Consider the following 20627-nt stretch of genomic DNA (forward strand, 5'->3'; position numbering starts at 1 on the left):
CTAAAGATCGGACATAAAATAAAACAATATTTGTACATTTGACACAAAAATAAGATAGAACAACATCTAAATATTTTACACACAGTAGGAAAATATATAAAGATCTGACACACAATAAACACAAATATCTAAAGATCTAACAAGCCGTAGGGTAATATAACACATACGTATGAAGCTTTGACATAAAATAAGACACGTAGGCCTAATGATCAGTTACAAAATAAGATAGGCCTAATATTTATAGATTTGACACAAAATAAGAAAGTGTCTAAATATTTTTACAGTAGCAACATATCTCAAAGTTTTATACACAATAACACAAATACTGTATATTTCTGGAGATAAGTCGACAATTGAATTATAAAAATATCCAAAAGACGAGGGTAGTCTCATCTGGCAGATACAAAAAGGAGGAGATCTTAAAATTCTACACTAAAACCATTACAAAATACAACAAATCACTTACTTGTATATTTAAAATCCTGCGAAATCATAATTTTCGTCGTCAAAGGCAAAGAACTGGTCGAGCACGTCCTCACTTTCAGTGTTAACAGCGTCATCATATGGTCCCATTCTGAAAGTGGTGACTCAGTTCTACTTCATCAGTATTCCATAACAAATCATCCTCTGGACATCCATAGCATTAGAAATTCCGCACTTATTTTTTAAAGGATTTTATCACTGTTTCCACTTCCACTTTTTTCCATGATTTCAGCGCGAACTCATAAGTGATGCAGCACACATGTTCATAGTTTGGGGTTCGTCTTGAAGGACAGATATAAGCTACAGTAAAACCATAATACTGTGCTCGAAATTTATACCTCGTCTTATCTGTGGAAATATACGCCTTCTAAAAATTTAACACATGATAGAACAACATCTAAAGCTTTACATACAATAGGACAATATAATACAAGCATAAAAAGATTTGACACAAAATAAGACAATATTTAAGAATTTGGCACACAGTGAAACAATGTTCATGTACAGTTTTGGTATAGAAAGTCGATCCTTCTTTCTTTCTTCGAAGCAAACAAATCAATCACAGTTTCATTAAAATTAGCAATGTTGCTAATCATGCTTTTTTCAATAGAAAGCATTGCTAATGCACTTAACTTTCCTTCGGTCATGGTACTTCTTAGAAAGGTCTTTATCATTTTTAAGGTTGAGAAGCATCTCTCGGCCTCAGAAGTTGTCATAGAAATTGTAATAACAATGAGCAATAGATTGTAAGTCTCTGAAAATGTATATTGTAAGTTATTTTCTATGAGAAATTGCAAAAGACTGACAGTGCCACTCATATTCCTAAAATCCTAACTTCTGTAGATAATCTGCAATTCTGTTTTAAGGCGATCCTTTTCCAGAAGTTCATAAACATCTATTATTTCTTCAATTAGTTCATAAGGGAAGTGTTTTTCATATTGTTGAAATTTTTTGGCATCAAAGAGACACAAGGCAGAAAAGTGAGCAGTAAAAGAAAATCTTCTTTTTAATGAATTTAAATACTATTATAGTCACAATCATGCCATGATATGAAAGAAAAATTTCACAACCTCGAGCGGGAATCGAACCTGCGACTTCCTGTTCTCCAGTCAGGCGCTCTACCACTGAGCTATCAAGTTCGCCTCACGCCAAAGGCTTTCATACCATGGCATGATTGTGACTATAATAGTATTTAAATTCATTAATATGTCACATCAACGGACGTGTATACGTCACCAAACATCGTAAGATGAAGATTACATCTTCTTTTTGCTTGATTTGTGATGTTGTCGCAGACTTCCTTAGCTGCCACAGTCTTATTAATGTAAGTGGACCTATTTTCTTCTTTTTTTTTTTTGTTGGCACCTCCACATTCTCAACTTCCATGCTTACTGCCTCCATTCCCTCTCTTTCCTTCTGCATTGCAACATCGTATACTGGCACAGATACGTAGACGACATACTAAATCTATACAAAGGAAACAAAAGACAGATTGAAAACCTACACAAACACATAAACAAAATACACCCGAAACTACACTACACACTAGAAACAGAGAACAACAAATCCATAAATTTCTGAGACATCGCAATAACAAATACAGACAACAAACACAAGTTCAAAATATACAGGAAACCCACTACCATGGTAACACACATACACAACACCTCCAATCATCCCACACAATACAAACACGCAGCATTCTGATCCATGATACACAGACTCATCAACATTCCTATGAACTAGCAGGACTATAAGTAACAAATACACACTATCAAAAACGTAGCATAGGAAAATGGATACAACCCCAACATAATACACAACATCACAAGAAAGACTAAATGCAAACAACACTAACATATCAAAACATGAACACATACAAAACTGCATCATCATTCAAGGAACTAGAATACAACATAGAACACAGAACACACTACAAAAACATCTTAACACACAGACAAGACATCACAAATAAATACAACTTAACAAGAGTTTACAAACTATCATGCAACAGCAGTAACGACTTCTATATTGGACAGACTGGAAGATCATTTCAAACACGTTACAAAGAACATATCACAGCCTTACCAAACTACACAACAATTCAATCTACGCAGAACACATCACAAACTCCAACCACAGCTACAGCAACATAGACAAAGACATGAAAATACTACACATCCAGCCAGAAAGCCAGAAACTTGACACCCTAGAACAATATGAAATTTATAAGCATACAAAATAGACCCACAGCACATCCTGAACACTGAACTCATTTTCAAAACACACACAATCATGAACACATCCCACCACAACAGGAAACCAGAAGATAGCGCAGGATTTCCACTAGACTTTGGACAATGAAGCACAAGACTTCGAAACTAGTCAAGCAAAGTAAATCCTAACGATTAACACAGTAAGGAAGTTGGAAATTTAATCAATGACATATAAGACTTTTCCACTAGACTTTGGACAATGAAGCACAAGACTTCGAAAGTAGTCAAGCAAGGTAAATCCTAAAGATTAACACAGTAAGGAAGTCGGAAATTTAATCAATGACATATAAGACTTATGTGAAACCAGTTTTAATGTATGGCAGTGAAGTTCTTATATCTACGACACCAACACAACTTAATGAAACAGAACCAAGCTAAGAGGATAATTACATGTAGTGTTAAATCTGCCCCCATCACAGCCATGCAAATAAGTACTGACAATATACGTACAATAAGGTTAAAAAAGAATGGGCCGATGACACATGTCTGAGTTCCAGAAACAGAACAGTGCGCATGCCGTCGCCTTGAAGCTCCAGTTCACAATTAAACCATGTAAGTGTGATGCATTTTGTTATAAAACAACTGAAGAGTGAAATGGCAATAAAATTGATAAATACTAAATCTATCAAAATGGGGTACAAAATGTACCAAAACAAAGATGAATGAGAAAGCTACGTAATATGCCAGATTAAAGTATGAGCCATTGTAGCATAGGTGGCTTAAACATGGGTCTAAACGAGATAGCATTGGTTGTAGGAGGTTCGAATCTCGGTTAGTCTTAGTGTTTTACATTACAAAATTACCATGTCGATTGAATGTTTAGTACATAGCACAACCCATCCCCTGGGCAACACCACTGTCTTAATAAAACCGTCTGCATTTATATCTCATTTATAGCTTTTAAAAATATGTTTAACTATAACATTAAAACATGTTACCATTGTAAACATTAATCTTGTTCTATTTCTTTTAATAATGGCAATACCCAAGTGATACTGTCTACCATTCTTCAGTTTAGCTTTGTTTTGTTTACCTATATTCTTCACAGGGAGTGTTGACAACGTTCGAAAGCCAATTTTCATAAATAATAAAACAATATTGGAAATAATAATAAAAAGTAGAGTGATATGTTATAATAATATGTTGTTGTTTTCTAATGCCAGGCGTTTGACAATAAAGTCATTTGACCTCTTGTACTCCAATATTTTTCAAAGATATTATCATGGCCAGCCACTGAAGCACAGATTTTGAGGTGTTCTGAATCCATTTCTTGGTTTGAGTTGCACAATGGGCAGTTAGGGGACTGATATATTCCAATTCTATGCAGGTGTTTGGCCAAACAATCATGGCCTGTTGCCAATCTAAATGCAGCTACAGACGATTTTCGTGGTAAATCGGGAATTAACTGTGGATTTTGATGCAGAGAGTTCCATTTTTTCCCTTGGGATTGTGTTATCAAATTTTGTTTGTTGAAGTCTAAGTATGTAGATTTAATCAATCTTTTCACAGAGTAAAACGTAGATTTAGTAACAGGTCTGTAAGTAGCAGTGCTGCCCTTCTTTGCTAAAGCATCCGCATTCTCATTTCCCAGGATTCCACAATGGGATGGTATCCATTGGAATACAATTCTTTTATTGAGTGATATTAATTGAGAGAACATTTTAGTTATTTCTGCTGTTTGAGATGAAGGTGTGTGTTTAGAGACTATTGATAGAATAGCTGCTTTCGAGACTGACAACATAACTGCATTTATAAATTTATTGATGTGGCATAGAAGATTCCTGAGATTTTCACTAATTGCAATGATTTCTCCACCAAAACTTGTTGTTCTATACCCAAGAGATCTATAAAGTGAGAAGAGACAGCACGTAACACCTGCACCGGCACCTTGTTCTCTGGAGATCAAGGATCCGTCAGTGTATAAATGAAGCCAGTTTTGTGGAGGGTACCTAATATTAATTGTCTCTAAAGACAATTGTTTTAGTATTTCAGTGTTTACTTCTGATTTTAGTGTTATAATAATATATAATATTATATAACACATTGAATGATCGTCCACCTCTGCTTCAGCATGTGAGCGTGAGGCCAGCAGCCGGCTGGTCGGTCTTGGCCCTTCATGGGCTGTAGTGCAATGGATTTACTTTACTTAATATATAACATATTATATTGATATTTCATATTCTTCATCAGTCATATGTCAGCCGATACTTGCAGCCGTTTAGGTTCTTGAAGCCCCTTTTTGGGCCAGACATGATATTGCAAACATTAATTAGGGCCTACATATCGAATTAAACCGTAAAATTTTGCATGAGGACTAGAGAAGGATAGTTCGTCTTTTTATTTAGATACATATTAAAATTATTTTACTTTAATATGTGTTTTGAATATTAACTCCAGAAATAAATTGTATTTTCGTCCAAAAACACCCGTGACACAAAATTTTAACAACTCTCATAATGTTGGATCATTCACGTCTTACAAATGTGTTATGACAAAGGAAGAGAATTCTATTACAATGAGACAGTCTTCACTCAGCGATTATGTGGCTTGGTCTGCGACATTTCTCAACAAACAAGAGAAATAATATCATTATCAACATCGTCATATTTTACGACACGGATTAAGTCAAATTATTTCAGTTTCAAAGTGGTTTAAGATTTGTCTGATCAGCGTTTTCTTGGACGCCCTATGTTTCTCCTTTCAACTGGTTTGTAATAAAGCAGTTTATTGTATATGGTATTCCAGGATTCTATTCATTCTAAGTGTTGTATCCATTTATTATTGTAATCTTCTGTTTATTGAGATATAATTGTAATTTCTCTATGTAGCATGGCTGTACTTATATAATTAATATCACATAAAATTATTAATTTCTGCAAAGTATAAGAGTCTGGGAAATTATTATTATTATTACTACTATTATTATTATTATTATTATTATTATTATTATTATTATTATTGTTGTTATTATTGCTATTATCACGGTTGTCATTGTCATCGTTATCATTATTATTATTATTATTATTATTATTATTACTATTATTATTATTATTATTACTATTATTATTATTACTATTATTATTATTATTATTATTATTATTATTATTATTATTAAGGTGATATGGTGAACACAAGAAACTGACTATAAATGTTGTTTACTCATATTTGATGTGCTTCTGACTTTCAAAAAAGCAAATAAACTATTAATTTTGTATACAGGCTAGGTCGTGCCTAATAATAGCCCACAATGATACTTGCATAACTAAGTTTATTAACAAATTCCACTAACATTTGTCATTAAAAATATAAGATAATACAATAAGAGAAAATGAACTCTATCAGGAAGCGAACTTACACCTCTGGTTTCGAAATCAGAGACATTACCCAATGCCACACCACCTCGTTGCATTGCAGATGGGTCGCTGTCAAAGACTCAACAACACAGCATTGCCTTCGAACACAGTGAGTTTGCTTGTGTGAGCCTGACTTGAAAACTTTACATTTAAACTGCCAACTGTACCTATTAAATACGAAATTGAGAAACGAAGTCTTATTTTGTTTGAGAAATTAAAACGAATTCCAAAGAATGCTTACTAGGAGGAACTACAAAAATTCTGAAGGAAATTCAAAACACAATCTGGCTTCTTCCAGAATATTTAGAAATTACGAAGTAAATATAATGTAGAAACAACTGAAAATATAGAAAAACTTCTATTCCCAGAAATTAAATGTGAAAATGAATTGATACAACACATCACTGCAAAACGTGACATTGACCAATCAGTATTAAAATCATTAGCTATTGAAACCATATGCACAAGATATCTAAAATCTGAATGGCTTCATATTTATACAGATGGATCTCTGCTTGACAAACACAGTAACGCTGGAGCAGGAATCTAAGTGACTTTTTTTAGCTTTTACATATCTTTTGGAACAATGTCCACTCATTATGATGGTGAATTAGAAGCAATCAATACAGCCCTGAAACAGCTTTCCATCACATACAAAGCAGTTATACTTAGTGACTGTAAATCTGGACTCTAAGCACGAACATCGAGTCCTCCAGAAAACAGACTTACTTATTTACTTACTTAAAAATGGCTTTCAAGGACCCCGAAGGTTCATTGCTGCCCTCACATAAGCCCGCCATCGGTCCCTATCCTGTGCAAGATTAATCCAGTCCCTATCATCATATCCCACCTCCCTCAAATCCATTTTAATATTATCCTCTCATCTACGTCTCGGCCTCCCCAAAGGTCTTTTTCCCTCCGGTCTCCCAACTAACACTCTATATGCATTCCTTGGATTCGCCCATACGTGCTACATGCCCTGCCCATTGCAAACGTCTGGATTTAATGTTCCTAATTATGTCAGGTGAAGAATACAATGCGTGCAGTTCTGTGTTGTGTAACTTTCTCCATTCTCCTGTAACTTCATCCCTCTTAGCCCCAAATATTTTCCTAAGCACCTTATTCTCAAACAGACTAGTAAGAGAAATTCTTTCTGCTCTTAAAATGCTACAAGGGCTTCGTAAAAAGGTAGTTTTTCAATCAATACCCTCACACTGTGGAACAGTAGGTAATGAGAAGGCTGACTTCCTAGCCAAAAAAGGAACAAACATCAGACAAACTCGAAATAATATGAGTACAATCTCCTTTCATACCTCAAAAGTCAGGATCAAACACACAGTCCAGTCCTTTTGTAAACAGGAATCCCTGAAGAAAAGTGAAGGCAAACCTTGGAATATTCTGCTAGACAGTAATAACATCCCAGATTTGCCACGATAAAAAGGGCTATAGTTATATTTCGTTTAATCACCTCTCAATTGCATTGGATTAATATTTACCAGCATCCACAGTGCACACTGCACTCTCTGTAGAAATCAAAACTCCATCATGGAATAAACAACATCTGCTACAATGCCCAGCAATAAAGAAAATAAATGCTGATTTATCACCACAGCCCACCATATATTATTGGGACAATCAGAGAAATCCAAGATCCTTAGCATTGGTCAACAACAATAACAGTATTCAGTATTCATATTGTAAATTTGTATACGTTACACTGTTTAACATGAAAGCTGGAATAATCTTACTCTTGTGCATTCCAGAAAAAGCACAGTTAAAGTTACGGCACTTTTCATTTCCAGGTATGATCCATTAAAGTTACACGAAAATGCTAAGCAGACTGAACAGGCACTACAAAGAGTGAACAGCCCATCTCAACAATATCGTAATAAAAATACGCGCATTCTCATATGCACTGAGTTCTTATTCTTCTCAAAATTCTTTCTTGGAGCGAGTCTTGTTGGGAGTCCACCTGTATGTAGGCAACAATTTCGCACGACTGTCCACAAGTAGCACATATACAGGGGCTCTTGTTTACTGCACATGCATAGTATGCTGTAAGCAAAACTTATACAATAAGAGAGCCCCAAATTTGTTTTCCGTATCTGTACAGACTCGTAGATCTGTGGTTGACACTTTTGTACATGGTTTGTAACACCTGGGGCTATTCCACAAAGATATGGTGTTGTATATTACAAATTACTGATGAAAGATGTTGTAAAGTATGGAATTGTATCTTTCTGTTCCACGAAAGAATTATAGTGTATTGTACATTACCAATGAACTGCTACTAATGACGTCATATCAATAAGCATACTATGTCATAACATGAAGCAACTGGTTATCTTCGTATTTCATTAATCGAATTCAGTTATGTTTGCCTCTTTAATTGTAATGTATTTTAAGGTTGTTTATAGAGCAAAGATTCGTAGATTCTATGAATTCGTAACACTGCAATGTTATTTATTTTAGTTTACTTCTTTAATAATGAAAAATTTACTTCCTTATTATCATCATGTTCTTCCGTGATCCCCACATAATGCTCCTTGATAGTTTCCCATATTAGCACTATACTAGGGACAGAAGGAATAGGGGGGAATGGCGAACCCCTCAGAACCTGCTGGTGTGCCAAATAACTTACTCCTCCATTCACACTTTTTGCACTACAGGAAAACTTAAAAGAACAAATAAAATGATAACGTGATTTCTAGTAATTACAAATACCTGATTTACTGAACGTTGTTGTTTTGTTTAGCCAACTGTCCAAACACAGGTCTCAAACTCATAAGTGACAACAATGAGGCATCACTAATGAGGTAACTAAGCCAGGGGATAATGGGTTATGGTGGCCAGTTCCTCCTTTGCATACGTCGCTGAATAGTAACATATTACACTAATGAGACTTTAGATTATATTATCATTTATAATATTTTGCAAGTTAGCCATTTCACAAATGTAATAATTATCATCATGTAATGTGAACATAATATGAGAAATCAAATATTTAGCATTACACACAATTATTAGTATTTTGTTTTTATGTGTTTTCAGAATATTGTATTGAAATAGTAACTACTAAATAAAGTTTATACAGTTGTCAACTTTGTGAATCATGAGGAAATTAAGAATTAAAGTGCAAAACAGTAATATATTTTTCTGTGTGTAAAAAATATACACGTTATTGTAACATGAACGAGTATCATAATAAAAAACGCTTATGTATTAGAAGCATACTTAAGAATGGCTTAGCTTAAAAAAGAAATAACACAATAAATATGACTAAAAATCGTTCTGCACAGATTCTCTTAACCGATTTAGAGATACACCGCACTCCTTCGCAGTGGCTGTCTGTGTTGACACTTTTAATGTCGTCACAAACTTTAAGTTCTTTCAAAAAACAACAAACTTGATAAATAACGCCTTTAGCATGACTTCTGATATCAGGGCTCCACTGAGACATGACAGTGATTGCCTGGATAATTAGTATTTCAAAATGCTGTTTATTGTGTTATTATGATATATTTTTTTCGAACAAGCTCTAACATAGTAATATCACAGGCGAGCACTTGTCAACAACTAGCAGCGACAGGAAGGTCTCTTTGTTCAGGTCATAAACTGCTGGGGAAAGTGTGGAATGAGTAGTTTCCACACAAGACCAAAAACCCGCCTATTTCTTCTGCCTTTACTATAATAACGATCTTCACCCTCAAACTTAATTGTTGCGAAATTACAAACACTGCAAAGTTATTGAAATAGCGTCAAAGGAGATAAAATTGTTTCTTTTGAAGGAAATAGGAGCAAGAAAAGAAGATATTCTATAGCACATATTTATCAAAATATATCTTAATATTATCATCATCATCATCATCCTTCACGAATTAGGCCTCTGTAGACCTGTTTCGGCCCCATCTAGCAGTCTTCTTAACGGTCTTCCTGGTCGACGATGTCCTCTAGGTTTATATTGCATCATAATTTTTGGGATTCTTGAATTTTCCATTCTTCTTACATGATCTAGCCAATTGAATTTGTATCTGGTGATTTTTTCTTCTACTGACTCTACTTCTAATTGTTCTAAAATTTCTTCATTCCTTTTTCGGTCTAAAAGAGTATATCCTGCTGTTCTCCTGAAAAATTTCATTTCCGTTGCTTTGATTCTATTCATGTCTTTTTTCTTTAATGTTCAAATCTCGCTTCCGTATAGAAGGGTGGGTAATGCTAGTGTATTATATATTTTTATTCTTGTAGATTTTTGTACTAATTTAGCTTTTAATGTACTGTTTATTATTCCTAGAATTTGTGTAAATTTGGTAATTTTCTTGTTCACATCTTTTTCATTTTGATAAGATATATCACAACCCAGATAATTGAAATTTTGCACTTGTTCGAGGCATTGGTTATTGTGTATTATCTTACTTCTCACTGGGTCTTGTCCTAAAAATGCCATTACTTTTGATTTTTGTGCTGAAATTTCCATCCCAAAATCTTTTAATATTTCATTTAATGTATACAATCCTCTTTGTAAATTATCCTCTGAATTGGAAATTATGACTTGATCATCGGCATAGAGTAAGGTATTTAATGTTAGAGCACTGGTTATTTTGATTCCTGATGTGTAGATTTGATTCCATTTTAAAATAATTTCATTTATATAAATATTAAATAAAGTTGGTGATAGTGGCTTAATATTATGAAATAAATATAATTAAATCGCATTAGTACAGGTATATATTAGTCTCCTAATACTTGACAATTCACTAGTAAGTTGATATACTAGTACTTTTGTGGAACACAATCAGGAAACTTCATTGGTAATTTGTAAGTATGGAGTGGTAAAATACTACTGTAGAGGAGTGTGTTGTGGAATAGAAACTCTAGTATGTTCACTACTTACTAGAGAATTTATTTGTAATGTACAACACCATGCCTGTGTGGAATAGGCCCCTGGTGTTGCCAAAACTCCAAAAGACACAAAACCCTATAAGGAAGAACTTAGGCTACTGTTTTATCGTCGTTAAAAGCTACATATTTTCACACATTCGAACATGCAAGTTATCAAAAATCTCTACAAACTAACTTCAAGAATTAAGGAGAAATGCCCGTTGAAGACATTATGAAAATGCAATAATTTAATATGAATATTTCTCAAAGCAAAAACCTTATATTTCTAGAGGTAAACAATCTTAAACCCTCAGTTTGCTGCTATTGCAATGCAGATCACGAATATTGTTGGAGTAATAGTTCATGCTAATTCAATTATTTGACCTAATAAAGAAGATAAAAGCCGCAAGGTCTCACCTTGCTGGCGAAATGTTTAGTCCATCATCATTACGTCTGTTGGGTATCCTGTTTGGCTGGGTTAGTCTCACTCCATGGGCTGCATGTCATTCTCGGTGTCACTGCATGGGCTCCTGCTGTTCCCAGAATATTTTAGAAAGTGGAATAATAAATGGTAACATTTTAATCGACAATGGTGAAGTTTTAAGGGCTATAAATGCCGTAATTTGGCTCACTTTCCAACAAAAATAAAGATTGATGCATTAAATTAATCTTATTCCTCAATGAGTGGATTCTATGTTACATTCAGAGTTCACTTTCTCTGAAAATTTTCTGTCACAGATAGATCTCCCTATAGACCTAAAATACTGCAAGAAACTTTGATGATCGAATCAGCGAATTACATGTAGATTCCTGGAATTGTTTCGAAAGACTTGTAAAAGCCGTCTATAAAATTTTCGGAAAGCTTGGAATTTAATTTAACACAGCTAGTGATAACAGGCGTAGATAGAATAGGGAAAGGGACTCGTGTGCTGGGGAAGTGAGTTTGATTACACTCCGGCTCACTGATTATATTAGCATATATTTTTTTCTTTCAACACTCTTGGAAGCAGAGCCGAAAATGCAGTACACAGTGTAACTTTCCACATTTGAACGAGGAAAGATAAACTGTAGGCCTATGCATTTTTTTTTCTTTCCAGTAACTTATATGTCTGTTATATAACGAGGTCACTCATCGACTGAATTAGTGGAATGGAGATGTTATTAAGGCAAAATGAAAGGGTTATGTGACCCAAACAAGTGATCAGACCAAGTGGGATACAAGCAGTTGTGGAATTCAATATATTTCAATTGCTGTCAATGTTGAGACCACTTCGATAATAGTAGCTCCAAAGAAGAAAGATGAGTTCATGTCAATTTAGTTGTTATTAAGGGACCATTTCACTAAAATAGGTTAATTTACAAAATTTCATTTTACAATCCTGTGTGAAATTAATTATCAATTAGTTTTAGTACACACTCTACTCCACTGTTATTAAGAGAAATTTAGTACATTTTGCATGCGTAATTTAAATTCTGTCGTTCACCAGTAATATAATTAATATTTTGAGGCTCGGAAACAGAAATTGCCATGTAAAATAAATTAAATATAGGCTACCTATTGTGTAATGTGTATTCGTTAATAACGTTCTTTAAATATTCTACAAAGATTAGAGATACAAAAGCAAGTAGGTACAATGAAGCATTCACAGTAGTTTTTATATTGCTATGAGAATTTGGAAAGTAAACGATCATTGAATTAAAAAAAAAAAACATGGGATATTGAAGTGAGAGTTCTACCTCTAAGCCTTTACTCCTCCAGTGTGTATGTAACCCAAACAAATATATAAATATAGGTCTTTAAATCACTTGGTTATCATTAGAAAGTGCAAGCTGAGGGTTGACAATGTTGCCGTGGTGATGTCACAGATTTACAACCCTCTTGACTGTCTCTTTAAATGCTGTTATGAAGGGACCTGTGAGAGTGATAGCGACTGACAGTTCACCAACCTTGGTTTTTTCTATTAACACCACTGCCACCTGGTGAGTGAAATTATAACTACTTACTCAAGTGGAAGCTTTTGATGGGTTAGGCGCTAGACATAAGTCTAGAAAATGGGTCACAGTCCTGCCATCTATCCACAATATGCGGAATCCGAATCACTTAAAGTGAAGTGAGTAGACATTAGATACATAGGCTACATGCTAAGAAATAAACGTGAAGTTCTGTCTAGATTAATAATAAGATTATTAGAACGACATAATTTTTAAGGGGACCGGATACCTCCTATCTTGGCAATGTTAAATTTTCAATATTGTGGTACACTCAGCTCTTAAACCATTAAAGATACAGACTTGAAACTTTTACAGATTGTTGTTCAATGCTTTATCTCTCCATTAAATCATTCAAGTTGATTTGACTGTCATGATACTTTCTCCCTGATTTTTTTCCTAACTGTCCAAAATTTAACATAATTTTATTTAATAATTTTTTTTTCTGACAGAATTTTTTTTTCAATTCACATAATTTTACATTTAATGCAAAGGGCATGACTATAGAAACATCTGGTAAAAAATTTAAGTTTCTATCTGGAATAGTTTTCACACTGAGTGTACTCAAAGTTTGAAAAATGTGAAATGGGAGAAAAATAGGTTTAAACTTTCTGTATAAAAAAACTTTCTTCTGTCATACCTACAACTTCCCAGCACCATATGCAGGGTCTTCCTGGTCTTCCCTTTTCCTTTTTTCACTTCTCCTCTTCTTCCTTGCCTCCTTGGCCATCTCTTCAGCTTGTCTTTCTGCATCTTTCAGTCGTATGGCATCCAATGTCTCAATGTGTCTCATGGTGTAGAAACCTGGATCAATTCCCAGCTGCTGTAGAACTTTTACTCTCCCAATATTACCCAAATTGAAGGAGAGCATTGCTTCCAGAACACCTAGTTTTAGTGTGCTATTGCCCACAAACACATTCTTGGGTACTCTGGTCCAGATGAAATTGTTGAACGATTCATTTGGGTTTTGAGTACGTCCATGGAGGCACTTTTTTTAGAAGATCTGGTTGTGCTAGATCTCTATAAATAGGTTTCACTAAATCCATTATGACTTCAGGGAGACCATGGTGCTTGTAATTTATTCTGTCAGAACTGTTGTATTTGCACCATGAATTATGAGGACACAATCCATGAACAGGTGTAGTGTCAGTAGAAATTTTATGAAAAAAGCTAGCCCACACTGCCTTTCTCATATTCTCCAGATTACCTATATTTTCCCTTATGGCTTTACCGTAATAGTCTTGTAGCTTGTCTATTTCACTGCTTGCGAGTCTTTTAGTACCACCAATTCCTTTCCCATCTCCTAATTTCTTCTCCTTCCATTCTTGTACCAGTCGCCTAAGTCGAGACCCCATCCTCTTATGAACGTGTCCCACACACTCTAATTTTGTGATATTAGTGCTATCCCCATATGGTTTTGCTGCCACTACACTATTGAATCCCTTGCTATCTCCATCTCCTAAGTATTGGATATATTTTACTCCCCTACTCTAACAGACCTCTCAAATATTCTAACTGCAGCATCTGCTTCCATTCCACCACTGGATCCTGCATAGTTCACTTCACAATTATCTTCACATTTTCCTCTTCTTTTACAGCTCATACAGTACTTTGAAAGACACTCTACATCCAAAACCTTACCAGTGTCTACACTAGTAGCTGTCACTACACCATGAAGAGAACTATGGCCACGCTTTTGCCAAGTTCCATCCAATGCAACAGCAATTTCGTTGCACCCATTGTTGTCATTTACAGCTTCTATTGCTGCGTCTTGCATGCACTGTTCTGCTACCTTTTCAAGAGACTCTAACAAAACACTATTTACTTTATTATATAGCACTGGTGGAGCTGGAGTGTTTAGCACTGAACACAGTGTCTTACCTGCTGCCCTACCTTTACCAATGCAACGCATACCGTACACAAATCTAAGATTAATTTCAAATCCCTTGTCACATTGTTTTGAAGTAAAAAATTAATCATTTTCCTCACATTTTTCACACACAAGGGATAAACTCCAGAACATGGATTGCACCCTTCCCCTCTACCCCCACCGCACCTACCTTGCAACTAGCTACTTTCCTTCCAGACTCCTCCCTCTCTCGCGTTCTCACGCTTCATCTTGCTCCGTCCGAGACACGCGCCACCTCGAAACATCATGGCGGCCACTGACGATCTCCGTAAACATCGCGCCGATGAAAAAAAATGGGGTATCGGGGCTGCAAGCCCCGATGATGATCCGACGTGTAGCACATGATGATATGAACTGCAAAATATCTTACTAAATTCACAGTTATCACAATACAGTCTGAAGAGTGTTGCTAATCCAACTGTTCGGTCAGCTTCCAGTTTTAGACCATTTTTACCACATTCTTTACATTGGGTGTAATTTAAAAACACATCACACAATATATTCAAATTAAAAATATGATTTACATCAGTTTCACTACATTCTTCCTCATAGACACTGTATCCTTCTAAACCTTTCAACTTCTTCTGACTACTGCTAGGTGGAGGTGCAAATTGATTGTTATTTATGCTGGAACTCTCTCCATGTGAGCCTACCACTTGTCCTTGTATAGGTATCCCCACATTTTTTCGCTTTTTGAACACTTTCAGTTTACTACAAACCATGATAAAATAACCACAAATTATAACTTCACTATAAAATACACTGAAAACAAGAGCGCAGAAGTTCAGACAGATTTCTTCTCGAAACAACTTTCTTACATGTAAATACGATTTCAAACCGAAACAAACAATCAAATGAAGAACAGACAGCGATAAGCGACATCTATTCAGGTTAACCAATGCATAAATATCTCTCTTTCAGAAATAAATTACCTCCAAGGCGCGAAATACGAACATACAAAATTTTATTGTGTGAAAATATTGTAAGTGATATAGGCCTACTTCTGTTAAGCCTATTGTTATTGTTATTATTATTATTATTATTATTATTATTATTATTATTATTATTATTATTATTATTATTATTATTATTATTATTACGTGAGACTTGGAAAAACAGTAATGATAACAAAACTAAAAAAAAATGCAATTTATAATTTATGTCAAAGGTTCCTCTATAAATTTCGTAATAGTTCTGTATGTAAGAATTGAGCTGGGGCGTACTGTGATCAGCCAGGTTATACAGATGGATAAGTTAGTCACCAGATTTACATTTAATGCAGCCTGAGTGATGCCGGAACAGCACAGTTCTCGACTCCTCGTAGAGATAGTTTATCATGATTATTTCTACCCTGACAGGTGACCAATAATGATACCTTGAATCACTTGGGGGACGACGTGGACAGGCAACATAGACAGCTTGACGAAGGCGAACCACGTCCATCTGGCGCACGTACTGCGGATACTCAATGCCAGGTGATACAATTTATTCTGTAGTTACATCAGTCAACAACTTATCGTTATTAAGGTGAGGTGAAGGTTAAAAACCTATCTTCAGGTGGTGTACAATAGATGCGTAATTATATAAACACAAGGAAATACATAGATATGGTGGTTATATGAAAAAACATGCAAGACAGAGATGTCCGCTTTCGCCTTCTCTTTTGAATGTCTATATTGACAATGCTGTTTATAATTGGCAGACAAACCTAGAGTCACATTTTAAAATAAAAGATAAATATTTAGATATACTACTTTTTGCAGATTACCAGGCTCTTATATCTAGCTCGGAAGTTGATTTGTAGAAGGCTACATTTCATATTAGTAGCTAATATTTAAAAAAATCATAATCTTAATATATCAGTGAAGAAATCTAAACTTTTAACTTTTAAAGGGCCACGTACCTTGCGAGCAAAATTTATTTTGGATGGGAAACCTATTGAACAAGTGAATAGCTTTAGGTATTTAGGCTGTGATATTTCCTATTTTAAGAAGGAACGCCTCTTTAATAAGCCTAATAAATTTAACGTTATATGTGGCACAATTAAGAGATCACTAAAATACACTGGAAGAGAAACTAAATTAAAGTTCTACAAGGTAATGGCTGTCCCTATATTGCTGTATGGCTGTGAGTTTTGTACTCTACAAAAAAGGAGGAGAAAACAATAGAGGCAGCCGAAATGAGGTTTTTAAGAAATGTGGCCGGTTGCTCGCTTTCGGATCAAAGGAAAAATGATGATATCAGGAATGAATTAAATATTTATAAACTAATGGATAAATAGAGCAACATAGGAACAATTGGAGGAGCATGTTCACAGAATGGACGCAGGTCGAATACCGAAAATTGCTTTGGATTATAACCCAAGGGGTAGGAGAGATCGAAAACTATAAGACCGGAATGAGCCTTAATGACTTAACCCGTGAAATGTTGTTGATGATAATGATTAGGGCTAGGATTTTGATGAAATTGCATCTTTTTTATATGAAGCCAGAAACATAGCTGCTTTAGTATTTATATGTTATGTGATAAACTGAGTGTTTTAAGACATATTTGTAAGGGCATTTTTTTGCATTTTTTGCCTGTTTCAACTCATAAGCGCAGCTTTTGTTTTATTCGGATATTTTTTAGGCATTTTCATTTAATTTTGGCCACAAATCCCCATTATTAATATAAAATAATGTTTTTTTTTTAAGTTGGTTATTTAACGACGCTGTATCAACTACTAGGTTATTTAGCGTCGATGAGATTGGTGATAGCGAGGTGATATTTGGCGAGATGAGGCCGAGGATTCGCCATAGATTACTTTGCATTCACATTACGGATGGGGAAAACCTCGGAAAAAACCCAACCAGGTAATCAGCCCAAGCGGGGATCGAACCCGCGCCCGAACGCAACTTTAGACCGGCAGGCAAGCGCCTTAACCGACTGAGCCACGCCGGTGGCTTAAAATAATGTTTATTTCCTTTGATATTTGTCTACATATTTTGTCCATTAATACCCATTATTTTTTTACTTGGTTATTTAACGACGCTGTATCAACTACGAGGTTAGTGTTCATGGAATTGGTGATAGCGATATGATATTTGGTGAGATGAGGCAGAGGATTCGCCATAGATTACCTGACATTTGTCTTATAGTTGGGAAAAACCTCGGAAAAACCCAACCAGATAATCAACCCCAGTGGGAGTCGAACCCGCGACCGAGTGAAACTCCGAATTGACAGGCAAGCGCCTTCACCGACCAAGCTACGCCGGTGGCTAATACCCATTATTTTGTATAATATTTTAATCGTTTTTCTACACAAATATTGCCTTTTTAACGTAGTACACTCCAACCACCCGTTCAATATAGACTCCTGATAATTCCGGGTAAGAGTGGCTTTGTGGTGGACTACATGGAAATTACATCAGGTAAAATAATTAATTAAAGTGTACCACTTAGAGAAAATTATGTAAAATTAAATAAACTTAAATGTTGGTACTACTCATAGAATTTAATTTAATTACTAGTCTAAATATTAAGTAGTACAAAACCTCTTTTCTTACTAAGCCAATTATATAAGAACAATTTTTAGGGCAGGTTTGAAAGATTTTTAGGTCATAAATGCATTGTTTTTAGGACATTTTTTCATGATTTATAGATCATCAAAATCTTAGCCCTAATAATGATATATGAAGTATTAATTATGAATGACAATCCAAAGCGGCGCTTGTGTACGCAGTAACGTTTGTGTTGACCAGCACTTGATGCAAATTGTAAGATACACCCTAGACCCAAAAGAGTTTGACATGTTGGCCTGGGACTCGAACACAATTTCAAAATACAGTACACGACACGTGTTTCAGCGTGGAGATGAAGGCGTCGGGCTCGTGGGGGTACCTGCAGAACGGCTCCTGGACCGGCCTGGCCGGCTACCTGCAGCGCAGGGAGGTGGACATCGGCTGCTCGGCCATGTTCATGCTGCCCATCGTGCACTACATCTCCGCACCCGTGAAAACCAAGTACTTATGACATACTTCAATTTATTTTATATTGCAACAGTGCCCTACTAGTAATATCTTCAAATTTTCTTCTGCTTTATTTGTGCATTTGTGTTAAAATGTTTCCAAATGCAAAAAAAAATTAACTATCCATTTCAGAGGAGGTTATTGGCGAAAACTTTAATAAAGCTATTTGTGACAATGTTAGATGGCGCTCGAGATTGCTAGTACTGGAGTCGTAATCGATTACTAATCACTTTTTCTAGCTTTTCAGTTCCAGAACTCAATGAACTAACAAGATAGGCCTATTTAGTGATAGTAATAATAATAATAATAATAATAATAATAATGATTTATTTAACCTGGCAGAGTTAAGGCCATACGGCCTTCTCTAACACTCAACCAGGAGTAAAGACTGCGTTACAAAAACACTACAAATTTACAAATTACGCTACAATTTTACACACAAAATTGAATAAGATAATAATAATAATAAAAAATAAACAACAAATAAGAAGAAATCGGACATAATATATAACATACAGAAAGAAAGAAAAAAGCATAATAATATGTGAACAGCAGGTCAAAATAAATGAGGCATACAAAAAAAAAGACAATTATTCCTAATAATAATAATAATAATAATAATAATAATAATAATAATAATAAAATAAGAATAGTAATAATGATAATAATAATAATAATAGTAATATTAGTAATAAAATAGTGCAGTACAAAGTATACAGTGAATACAATATTTCTAAGTACACACAATAAGGAAAATTAAGATTATATATAGCTCAACTTATCACATTAGAGATATAACATTATCGGAAAATATGAAAACAAAAATATAAGATAAGTTGAATATCATTAGAACATTAAAAAAAATGTGAAAACGTGGAAACATGCAATACAACACTTGTCATAATAGTAAGTTAGTTTGGCAACTCGTCATAAGATAATTTTCTAACTTGGATTTGAAAGAATTCAATGTTCGGCAGCCCTTGACTTCAGGCGGCAGAGAGTTCCAGTGACGAGAGGTAGCAACAGTGAAGGATGAGGAATACAGAGACGATGCGTGAAGTGGAATTTCTAGCGTGTTATCGCGTTGTGATAGTCAAATTTCATGATGACATCACCATATAAAAATATGCAGGAAAAATTAGCCTGATGGCTTTCTGGTAGGCACAGGTTGTGAGGCGTGGAAGATTCTGTCTCCATGCGATATTTTTTACAATGCCGGCGTTTACTTACCAGTGACGTTTTGCATTTCGCAAGCACTTGAACTACTCTCTTTCCAGCTAAAGATTGAAGTAAATGTAAATAAATGCACGTGGCATAATGGTTCCTGATTGGCTATTGGACGCACGTCTCCAAACTCATGCTCGTCATCTTCTTCCTCACATTAAAATAGTTCCTTCTAAAATAATAAAATGTATAATATACATGGAATACGAGTGAATTAAACATGCTTATAAGAACACTTTCTTACGAATTAAACAAGATGTTTATATTAGTAGTTTCAGACATTGCGTGTTAAATCATTGTAACGTGTATTATGGCAACGCGCATGCGTAATAGGCATTAAATCCCTCCCAAGGTGACTTGCAGCTTCACAGGGCACATCAGCACAGCTGGAATAACACAGTGCGAGATTCAATGTTGCCAACCTCAAATAAATGTCTATAGAATTAAAGAAATTCTTCACTCTTCAAAGAATAACATTCAATCACGAATCTACAGAAAAAAAAATACA

General features: G+C 34.9%; 1 long non-coding RNA gene across 1 annotated transcript; it reads right to left on the minus strand.

The window, feature by feature from the left end:
* Window positions 1–1820: 1820 nt before the first annotated feature.
* On the minus strand, window positions 1821–14993 carry LOC138710219 (uncharacterized). The gene is made up of 3 exons (XR_011335180.1): window positions 13620–14993; window positions 11408–11523; window positions 1821–1950 (listed from the first exon to the last, which is right to left on the minus strand). It is a non-coding gene; the product is annotated as an uncharacterized lncRNA (long non-coding RNA).
* Window positions 14994–20627: the final 5634 nt, after the last annotated feature.

Source organism: Periplaneta americana, chromosome 12 (assembly GCF_040183065.1).
Source record: "Periplaneta americana isolate PAMFEO1 chromosome 12, P.americana_PAMFEO1_priV1, whole genome shotgun sequence".
In the NCBI taxonomy this organism is placed as follows: domain Eukaryota; kingdom Metazoa; phylum Arthropoda; class Insecta; order Blattodea; family Blattidae; genus Periplaneta; species Periplaneta americana.